Source organism: Triticum dicoccoides, chromosome 5A (assembly GCF_002162155.2).
Source record: "Triticum dicoccoides isolate Atlit2015 ecotype Zavitan chromosome 5A, WEW_v2.0, whole genome shotgun sequence".
Lineage (NCBI taxonomy): Eukaryota > Viridiplantae > Streptophyta > Magnoliopsida > Poales > Poaceae > Triticum > Triticum dicoccoides.
This window is the reverse complement of record NC_041388.1, coordinates 553,762,394-553,773,329: the sequence shown is the minus strand read 5'-3', so window position 1 is coordinate 553,773,329 and position 10,936 is coordinate 553,762,394.

Genomic DNA, 10,936 nt, shown 5'->3' with positions numbered 1-10,936 from the left:
CGGGCTTCTCTACGTCCACTGCAGCAGGCATCAGCGAGTCCGCTACCAGTAGCTGGAGCAACGCACCCGTGTACGGCTTCTTGGCGGCCGCCGCGGCCGCGTACGGCTGACCACGGTGACGCTGGCTGAAGGATGAAGGGGAGGGGGAGGAGGAAGAAGATGGGGAGGAGTAAGAAAAAAGAGGAGCCGCCTGACAAACGTCGACGCCGGAGGAGGCGCCGCCTGACGACGACGGCACCGGAGACTAGCGTCGGCAACGCATGGCTGGAGTACTAATCGGTACTAGTAGTACTAGTACTACTTGGACCGGGCGTGAGAGAGATGGAGTGGAGGCTTTCTTGTCCAAAATTTAATGCCAACACATTCATTGGTATGTGTGTTAGAAACTATGCGCATTAGATTTTCGAACGGAAGGAGTATAACTTTAGCATGGCAGATGTTGATATTTTTTCATATAAATACGGTCAAACTTTGTGAAGTTTGACTTTAGAGAATTCTAATATGCAGAGTAAAAAGGACCGGAGGGAGTACTGTGCATGTGCGTCTGTGTTTGTTTTAGAGCGTGGTTGTAGTGGCAGATATCTAGAAAAACATGTACTAGGAACGAAAGGGTCTTATGCGAGCAACAGAATTGTTAGCTACTCTCTCTATAAACTTTTATAAGACCGTAGTATATTTGGATGGAATACTAGGTTGGATTTGAAGTATTATTAACCGACGTAAATGTATCCGTGACGGAGATGAGGAGGTAACTCTAGATCCGAATTAATTATTTGTCATTGTTGCTCCACGGGGCCGTCAAACCTGCTGTTGCGCCACGTTTGAATACCTTCCATTCGAAATATCGCGATGAAGGATGGGGCAAGTTATGCAATAGTTAGGAAGCCTATAAATGTCTAATCACCATATGCACTTTTACGGGTTGGGCTCCTCTACAGTAATGTTACTACTGTAAGCATGCTGTTGCTCTCACAATTCACCGTTGGTTTCAATCCAAAGGCTCTCTTTCATCTGCCTTAATTATGTTATCAATCAAAAACAAAAATTGTAACGACGCCGGAAGAACAGCGGTCCTCCGGCTGGTCGCGCCGGCCAGCTTAGCTGTCAGCGTGCATGTGAAACTGAAACGCACGGCGGCACCGGCGCCGCTGCGGCCGGAGGCCAGGAGCTCGCCGGCCTTGTAAATGGCCTGCATGACCGGAGCATAAGTTCCTCAAGAAAACCATCTTGAGTTCTTGTAGCCCTACGATTGTTGCTTGGGGCTACCATGGAGAAGAAAGCTAGCTGGTTAACAAGTGGAGGATGAATACATGTCTTGATGCAAGAATTACTTGGTCGATGCATGAATTACTTAGCATTGATCTAACAAATGCTGCAGGTATGATGACGGTATCTTGTTTCGGTAGCAGCGCGCCGCTTTGTTTGCAGGTTCGCGAGCTCTGGACATACGACGGTACCGGCGCTGTGTGTGCCGATTTCATCGAACTGGCCGGCGGAGCTTATGACCGCCGTCGCGTCTCTTGTCCAGGGTGCTGTTTTTTGCGATAATAAGAGAATTAAGTGAAAGAAAGGAGATCCATTAGATTAGAGTGGACGGTTGATATTAGAGCCTACAGCACCCATACAGTAACAACTGAACTGTAGAGGAGCCGAACCCCACTTTTACCGTCACAGGTATTAGAAATATTGAAGCTACGTCTTTTTTTTTGAAACTTTGGAAACCTTTTATTAAATCAAAAAAGTGTTGCATCATCCACTGAGCCCTTTACAATGAAAGCCGGCGACTCATCAATCCACACCGAAGGTGGAGCCGACACCGCTTGCCTAGCTAAAACATGAGCGACCGAGTTTGTCTCCTTAGGGCAGTGAACAAAAGACACCGAAGTATAACCTATGATAAGGATCAAACAATCCGAATAGATCGTTGCTGCGCTCGATACTGTAAAGCCTCCATTGTTCATGGTGTCAATCACCTCAAGGCAGTCCGACTCCACAACAAGCTTGCTAATCCCCATCTGCTGCGCTAACAGGATGCCATGTCGTAGAGCATATGCTTCCGCCATCCCTACATCAGCAACATGCTCTAGCCTTTCGTTTGAAGCTGCGATGAATCCACCTTTGTAATCCCGTAAAACAGCTCCTACAACCCCTGGAGAGCATCTGCATGGAAAGCTGCATCTACATTCAACTTGACGAAATCCTCCTGTGGTTTCCTCCATCCATCTGATCTCACTGTCGTGCTCTTCTTCGTAGCCTTGAAGTAATTTGCTGCCAGCGCCGCGATCGACAATGCGGCCCGTGCCGCGGTCTGCACTTCCTTCCCGTGGACGTGTTGTCTACGTTCCCACCATATGTACCAGATACCCACAAGGATTAGAAACTGAGCTGGGACATCTGTGATCAACGTCTGATGTGTGGGAGCACATAAAATATAATCCAACGCTGCCGAGCCCACCCTGTCTGCATCACACGCCTCCTCCACAAACCCGTCCAGATTCAGACATCTCCAGATTTCAGCTGCCCTAGGGAAAGTGAAGAAAGCATGCATAATGTCTTCGCATCCACCCACACACATAGGGCAGCTATCAAACGTATCAATATGGCGATTTGCCAAAACCCCATAACATGGTATGAAACCGTGTAAAACCTTCCATGTGTAGATCTTAATCTTTGCTGGGGCGGGCGATGTCCGGAGCTTTTTCCACACCGGGTAGCGCTGGGAAGGCTCCTCCTCTGTTCGTTCATACCAACGTGCAAATTGATGTTGCGACTCCACATGATAAGCTGATCGGACCGAGAAGGTAAAGTTCCTTGTAATCCTCCAGGCCACAAAATCTTCCATCTACCCATGTGGTGCCAGCGGAATTGCAAGAATTCTATGCGCATCAAACGGACAAAACACGTCATCTATCAACTCTTGATCCCATAACCCAGTGACAGGATCAATCAACTCCGAGACCTTAGACAAAAGGGTTCCTCCTCGTGGTGTAATGAAACGGCCATCAGCACTTGATTGTATCCATGAATCAGCCCAAATTTTCACTTGTGATCCATCACCTATGCGCCATATTACCCCTCTCCTGAACGTATTAATACCAGCACAAATACTTTGCCATGCATACGAGCTTCCACTTTCACCTTGGCATCCAGTAACTTTCCATTCGGATAATATTTGGCTCTCAAAATCTGTGCACAAAGAGAATCAGGGTTCTCGAGCAGCCTCCAAACCTGTTTAGCAAGGAGAGCTAAATTAAAGTTGTGTAAATCCCTGAACCCCAAGCCTCTCCTTTCTTTAGGTACACACAATTTCCACCACGCTGCCCAATGGATACGCTTATGGTTGTCGTCATCTCCCAACCAGTATTTCGATATTGCATCCATCATTTCTTTGCAATTTTTTTTGGAATTTTGAATACAGACATCGCGAACACCGGCATGGCTTGGGCAACAACCTTAATTAGCATTTCTTCCCCCCTGTGGAAAGCAGATTCTTCTTCCATCCTATCATCAACTGATTTACTCTGTCGATGAGATACTCAAAAGAGTCGCTCCTGCCCATTCTCACCATGAATGGTAGCCCAAGATGTTTATCGTTAAGGGCTTCTGTGTTAATATTCAGGTGTTGACATATCACTACTTTCTCCTCCACCGGGGTGTTTGGACTGAAGTATATGTTAGATTTAGCATCGCTAACCAACTGCCCTGAGCTAGCACAGTAATCATCCAGTACCCTTCGGAGGCACGCCGCATTTGGGCCATATGCTTTCATAAGAATTAAAGAGTCGTCGGCGAACATCAGATGAGATATTTGCGGTGCCTCCCTACACACCTTAACCCCTGTCAATGTGCCATTGTTCTCCTCCGCCTGAAGCATGCTAGAAAGTGCCTCCACACAGATTAGAAAGAGATAGGGGGACAAGGGGTCCCCTTGTCGCAGCCCACGTGTTGGCGTAAAAGCATCAGTGCTCTCAGAGTTGTATCTGACATTACACGACACAGATGACACACACTCCATGATCAATTCGATCCACTGGTCCGCAAACCCAAGCCTTTGCATCATCCTCTTGAGAAAGCACCATTCAACTCGATCGTATGCCTTATGCATATCGAGTTTTACCACACATAACCCGGACTTTCCTTTCTTCATCTCTATAGTATTCACACACTCGTACGCAATGAGTATGTTATCCGTTATCAATCTTCCCGGGACAAATGCACTTTGAGTAGGACCAATGACCTCCGGAAGTATCACCTTAAGCCGAAAAGCAAGCATTTTGGAGATGATTTTGTAAACAACGTTACACAACTATTGAAGCTACGTCTTATTGATCAATGTTGTTCTCCCTCTCATACAAAAAAAACGACCTATGGGCACGGACCAATGCTCCCTTGGCTTTCCCTGGAAAAAGAAACAAGTGTTCGGAGCAATTTCAGGCCTAGTAACAATCGTCCACAACCGACAACCATCCATTGCTTCCAAATCAAAACATGATAGGACTTCAACATGTTTCTGTTAAGTTATCAGTACATGGTATTTGTAAACTAATGAACAGAATCCCGGCATGCAAACGGAACTTTATTTGATTATAAGAAGCAACATTGCGATAATAGACAAGATTAAGCATAAGGAAGCTTAAGGTCTAATGGTCTGCTGATTGCGCGCTACTTTGATGAAATGTTGTTGGTAGTAGGGGCGGGGTGAGCGCAATGGCCATGATATGAACTGCCTCGTTGGTGGTGGAGGTGACAGTGAACGGGCTGCACTCATGCTCTTCTACACGAATGATGGAGGCGACCCTGAGTGCAATGGCCGCGCTCTGCTCTTCTGCGTTGGTGGTGGAGGCGGGGGCTAGCGCAATTGATGCACTATGCTCTTCAGCGTTGGTGGTGGATGCGATGGCGATGAATGCAATGGCTTACCTCTACTCTTCAACACCAGTGGCGGAGGCGGCGTTAAGTGCAATGACCGCACTTTGCTCTTCTTTGTTGGTGGTGGGGGCGGCGGCGAGTGCGGTGCCTGCCCTCTACTCTTCTTTGTTGGTGGTGGGGGCGGCGGCGAGTACAATGGCCGCTCTCGGTTCTTCTGTGCTGGTGGTGGAGTCAGTGGTGAGTGCAATTGCTGAACTAAATCTTTTGTTGGTGGCGAGGCGTACTTACGTAGGGACGGTTTTGGTGCTGGAGGCATTTTTTTCTGCTGGCTCCCCTGGGCACCAACATTTGACAAGTTTCTCGATTGCTTCCCTAGCACACAAACTCGCGACGTTGCATTTGAGGCAGACATTGCAGCTAAGATGGCCAAGATGGCATAGATCTTGAAGAGTAGTTCCATGCTGGCCAAAGAAGGCTTAGTATTAGTGATATCTCATGATCTCAACGTATGGTGAAACTATGTGTGGTTGACTTGATTAATAAAAATTAATAGCGAAAAATTAGGTGGCTGACTTGACTTGCACTAGCTCGGAAAATCGGTGACGGCTTGGCACCATATATATTAAAGGTCACACATGGCTTGTCTGGGATCCAAACACATGCCCCGTCTGGAATCCAAGGCCTTCCAGGCTTCCACTGAGACGAAGTAAACCCATGCATGCATGTGACATGGGGTTACACTGTGATCTGAAATCATAGATATTTTGCCAGATCTAGGTCTAGCAAGGCCATTCGTAGTGTCACATAAAGGGTGCAGCAAGTGATGCACGAATTAGAATATTTAAGCAATGTCTCATTGATCAATGTTAAGCCTCTCAGATATGTGCACCAACTGATGCTTCCTTGTTCGTTTTTCCCTCAAAGAAAACTAGCGTTAGATGTTATGTTTAATTTAAATTTAAATTTTTGTATATTCAGAATGGTCATATCAGTTATGCACACTAAATTAGCACTTGGCATAATATGTGACATAATTTAAATCTGTTATGACATTTTCTGCTGAATTATATATGAACCAATATGGATTTGTCCTGGCCTAAAAAGGTTTATTGCTCAAGTCGAGGGACTTTTTGGGACTTCTTAATTTTAATGTATTGGTTTTTGGTTCCAACTTACAGCCAGAAAATTTGTGGAAAGTATTTTTATTACATTGTAGGAACCTTAGGTTCCCTGGAAGAATGTTTTGTGGTGAGGGAAGACTTGTTCATTGTGAAACTTAGTTCCACGTTTACTCTTTTAGTAAAGAAAATATTTCATGGTGAATGACGAGCCCTTGGAAAGAGAAAAAGGAAATTAAGGTTTAAAGTGAGCTCTTGTTTGCCATGTGGCAAACGGTGACCCATCATACCACATGTTGTATCAAATATGCATTGAGAAAAAATAGGTTTGCATATCTAGCGAGAACTTTCTACTAAGTATGGTTGACTTGCAATTCCAAATAAAAATATCATATGACCTAGCCTATTCAGTCTATTTAACTTGTGGCGCAAATTGAACAAACACAGGTAACAATGCTCGACATAAAGAAACATTATTTGATGAAGCAACAACAATCTGCATTCGGGTCTACTGTGCTAAATGGGTACTACAAGATTAAGAATATGAAAACTTAAACTTCAAAGCTAGTGGGATATAATGGTGTCGCATAGGGAAAAATGGTGTCCAATGATGACACACTCTAATGATATGTTGTTTTTGATGGAGGTGGCGGTGGGCGCAACAACCGATCTATGCTCTTCTTTGCCGGTGGTGGGGGTGACGGCAAGAGCATTGGCCGAGCTATGCTCTTTTGCATTGGCGGTGGAGGCGACGACAAGCGCGGTGGCCACGGTACACTCTTCTGCGTTGGTTGTGGAGGTAGTGGCGTGGAGGGCATTGGATGCACTTTGCTCTTCTTCATTGGTGGTGGCGGTGAGCACAATTGCTGCATTCCACTCTTTTGTGTTGGTGGTGGAGGTGGTCTCATTGGCACTACGGAGGCCCTAGCTCGGGACGGCTTTGGTGGCGGAGGCATTATCCTCGACCGTTTAGGCGCTTGCTTTGGTTTCTTCCCTAGCACCCTAACCCGCGACGACATGTTTGAGATAGACAAAGCATCTAAGATGGCCAAGACGATAATGATCTTGAGTAGTTTCATAGCTACTATTGACACACGAAGCTTTCCCTCAGATTATATCTCGTGAGCTCAACTTATAGTGAAGGTGATGGTTGACTAATTGAGTTGACCTCGAAATAGTGCGAATGTGGGTGGTTGACTTGACTTGCACCTGCTTGGAAACTCAGTCACACATTAACACCGCCTAGATTAGAGGTCACACATGGCTCTTGTCTGGCATCATTTGTCTTTCCCTAGGTATTAGAATATTGAATCTATACCTCGTTGAACACTTCTCACATATTATGTGCACGAACCAACGCCCCATTGATTGTTTTTCCTGGAATCTTTTATAAATATTGTTGGGTATACTATGTTTTATTTAACTTTTCTAATCATTTTTTTATCTTGAAACAAGCACTTTGTTTTCTCAAAGTATATAAACCTGAAATTTTTTAATATATAGTTGTAACCAAATTTGTATGACTACAACAGTTTATCTGATAGAAAAAACTTTGTATAATGGCCTACACTTAAAAATGTCTATAACATAGCAACCAAATGTTATATGTATAGGATTTTCTTAGTCTCCTCAATCTGGAAACCAAAGAGAGTCTAACCCTCGCGTGGCTCCCTCCCCGGGGCGACGCAGGCGGCGACGCAGTCCCCTTCCACCGCTTCCCCTCCTCATTCCCCTTCCCTCGCTGTCGCCGGGGGGCTCCGCTGGGTGAAGCCCGCGCGGACCTGGCGGCGGCGGGACCTCTTCTTCCCGTGTCGTCTTTCGCGAGGGGGAGCTCGCAGCGGAGGGTGACGGATGGCGGGTGGCATGCGATGCTGGCATCGGCTGCGGGCGGCGGATGGGACTCCGGGGCGGCGGCCTTGGTCCGGGCTCCGGCGTGGCTTGGGCGTGGACGGCGTGCGCGCGCACCGCGGCGCTCGGCTCCGGAGTGAGGTCGGCTTCGGCAGGTGGTGGTCGATGGGCGGCGGTCGGTGGCTGCAGGTGGTCATCTCCGGGAGAAATCCTTGCTCTGGTCCTCTTCGGAGCTGGCGACGGTGGCGCCCGCGGGTGCCGTGATCTTTCTTGGAAGCGCCGTCGTGGAGGTGTGCTCCTCCTCCACACGGCTTTGCCTCCGGAGGGAAACCTTAGATCCGTTGGATCGGGCGATGGAGGCGTCTCCGCGTCTTTCTCCTCCTTTGGGGGCATTGTCTCGGAGCCGGCCATGACTGGGAGACCGGTGGAAGACGGCATCTTCGCCGTGGATGCACTAGTAGAAAAAGGGTCAAATGTGAAGCACATTAGTGCCGGTTTGAATTTGAGCCGGCACTAATGTGACCATTAGTGCCGGTTCCAACGGTTAGGCGGGCGGGCATCATTAGTACCGGTTCGTGGGCAACCTTTAGTACCGGTTCATGCCACGAACCGGTACTAATGAGGCTGTGTCAGGCTATGGTCAGGCTGGGGCCCCACGAAGACCTTTAGTACCGGTTGATGCCATGAACCGATACTAGAGTTTCTTTGTAAGCTGATTTTTAGTCCCACCTCGCCAAGAGAGAGGCAGTATGAGCGGTTTATAAGCCGTGAGTGCACAGACAATGACGAAGAGTTGCAATGCTCACCTGCATGTTGATTAGCTTCAAGCCTTGCGGAATAGCATAGATTGCACTGAGCTATGTGCAGTGCAGTTTACACTATTCCGAATGGCTTGAAACAAATTAACCAGCATTGCACCTCTTTTTTATTTTTAATAACTTATTTGAACTCCGGACTTCTTTTGTGTTCAGTATGCAGCATTCAAAGCGACGTCATCAATTTCCAATATGTTCTGACATCATTTGTTGTTTTTCGGCCATTTACCTAATTGTTTAGAGAGCTAAATGACCGTGAAATTGAAAATCACTACAAAATGAATCCTGAAAATATTGAAACTTGGCATGGTATCATCATATCACCCGCATAGCATGCGCGAAAGAGTAGAGAGGGTCACGGCAAAAACTGGACGCACTTCGTGTACAAACTGGACAAACTCTTTCGGAGTATCAGGGTTTCGGACGAGAACTCATCTGTTACACGGCCACTTCAATGTTTTTTAAACTTATTTGAACTCCGGACTTATTTTCTGTTCAGTATGCAGCATTCAAAGCGACGTCATGAATTTTCAACATGTTCTGACATCATTTGTTGTTTTTTGGTCATTTAGCTAATTGTTTAGAGAGCTAAATGACCGTAAAATTGAAAATCACTACAAAATGAATCCTGAAAATATTGAAACTTGGCATGGTATCATCATATCACCTGCATAGCATGCGCAAAAGAGTAGAGAGGGTCACGGCAAAAACTGGACAAACTCTTTCGGAGTATCAGGATTTCGAACGAGAACTTATCTGTTACACGGCCACTTCAATGTTTTTTAAATTTATTTAAACTCCAGACTTCTTTTGTGTTCAGTATGCAGCATTCAAAGCGACGTCATCAATTTCCAACATGTTCTAACATCATTTGTTGTTTTTCGACCATTTACCTAATTGTTTAGAGAGCTAAATGACCGAGAAATTGAAAATCACTACAAAATGAATCCTGAAAATGTTGAAACTTGGCATGGTATCATCATATCAACCGCATGGCATGCGCGAAAGGGTAGAGAGGGTCACGGCAAAAACTGGACGCACTTCGTGTACAAACTGGACAAACTCTTTCGGAGTATCAGGGTTTCGGACAAGAACTCATCTGTTACACGGCCACTTCAATGTTTTTTAAACTTATTTAAACTCCGGACTTCTTTTGTGTTCAGTATGCAGCATTCAAAGCAACGTCATCAATTTCCAACATGTTCTAACATCATTTGTTGTTTTTCAATCATTTATGTAATTGTTTAGATAGCTAAATGACCGTGAAATTAAAAATCACTACAAAATGAATTCTGAAAATGTTGAAACTTGGCATGGTATCATCATATCACCCGCATAGCATGCGCGAAAGAGTAGAGAGGGTCACGGCAAAAACTGGACGCACTTCGTGTATAAACTGGACAAACTCTTTCGGAGTATCAGGGTTTCGGACGAGAACTCATCTGTTACATGGCCACTTCAATGTTTTTTAAACTTATTTGAACTCCGGACTTCTTTTGTGTTCAGTATGCAGCATTCAATTTCCAGAAGAAAATAAATAGAAGAAAAGAAATAATGCAAAAAATAAAAAAACTATACAAAAAAATTACTCAAAAATAAATAGAAGAAAATAAATAATGCAGAAAAGAAAAAAACTATATAAAAAACTACTCAAAAATAAATAGAAGAAAATAAATAATGCAGAAAATAAAAAACTATATAAAAAATTTGTTGGCGCGCTGCCCAGTGGGCCTGCCAGACCTTGGGCGTGCAAATGCAGGCCCAGAAGGGCCAGCAGGCTCACAGGGCAGCACGCCCTAATTAATTAGGCCTAGAAACCTGCTATATAGAGAAGCTCGAAGGAGCAGCCACGGCTGGGTTTATAAACCAGTGCGGCTGCCCTTCGCTCGGCGAGGTGGGACTAAACAATGTGCACCGCCGGTGGCAGCGCACAACCTTTTGTACCGGTTGGTGACTCCAACCGGTACTAAAGGGGGGGTCTTTAGTACCGGTTCGTGGCACGAACCGGTACTAAAGGGGCCGTTTCCCGCCCCTTGGCCTGACGAAAATTGGCGTTTAGTACCGGTTGGTGGCTCCAACCGGCACTAAAGACCCCTCCTATATATATGGAATCTACAAAAAAATCAGTTTCATCGACCAGCAGTAGTTCTTCTCGATCCAAACTTCTTCGCCGCGCCCGTCGCCCCATCGCGCGCCGCCCTCGCCACCCCCGCCGTCCGTCGTCGCCGTCACCGCCGTCGCCCACGCCACCCGTCGTCGCTGTCGCCCCCGCCACCCGTCGTCGCC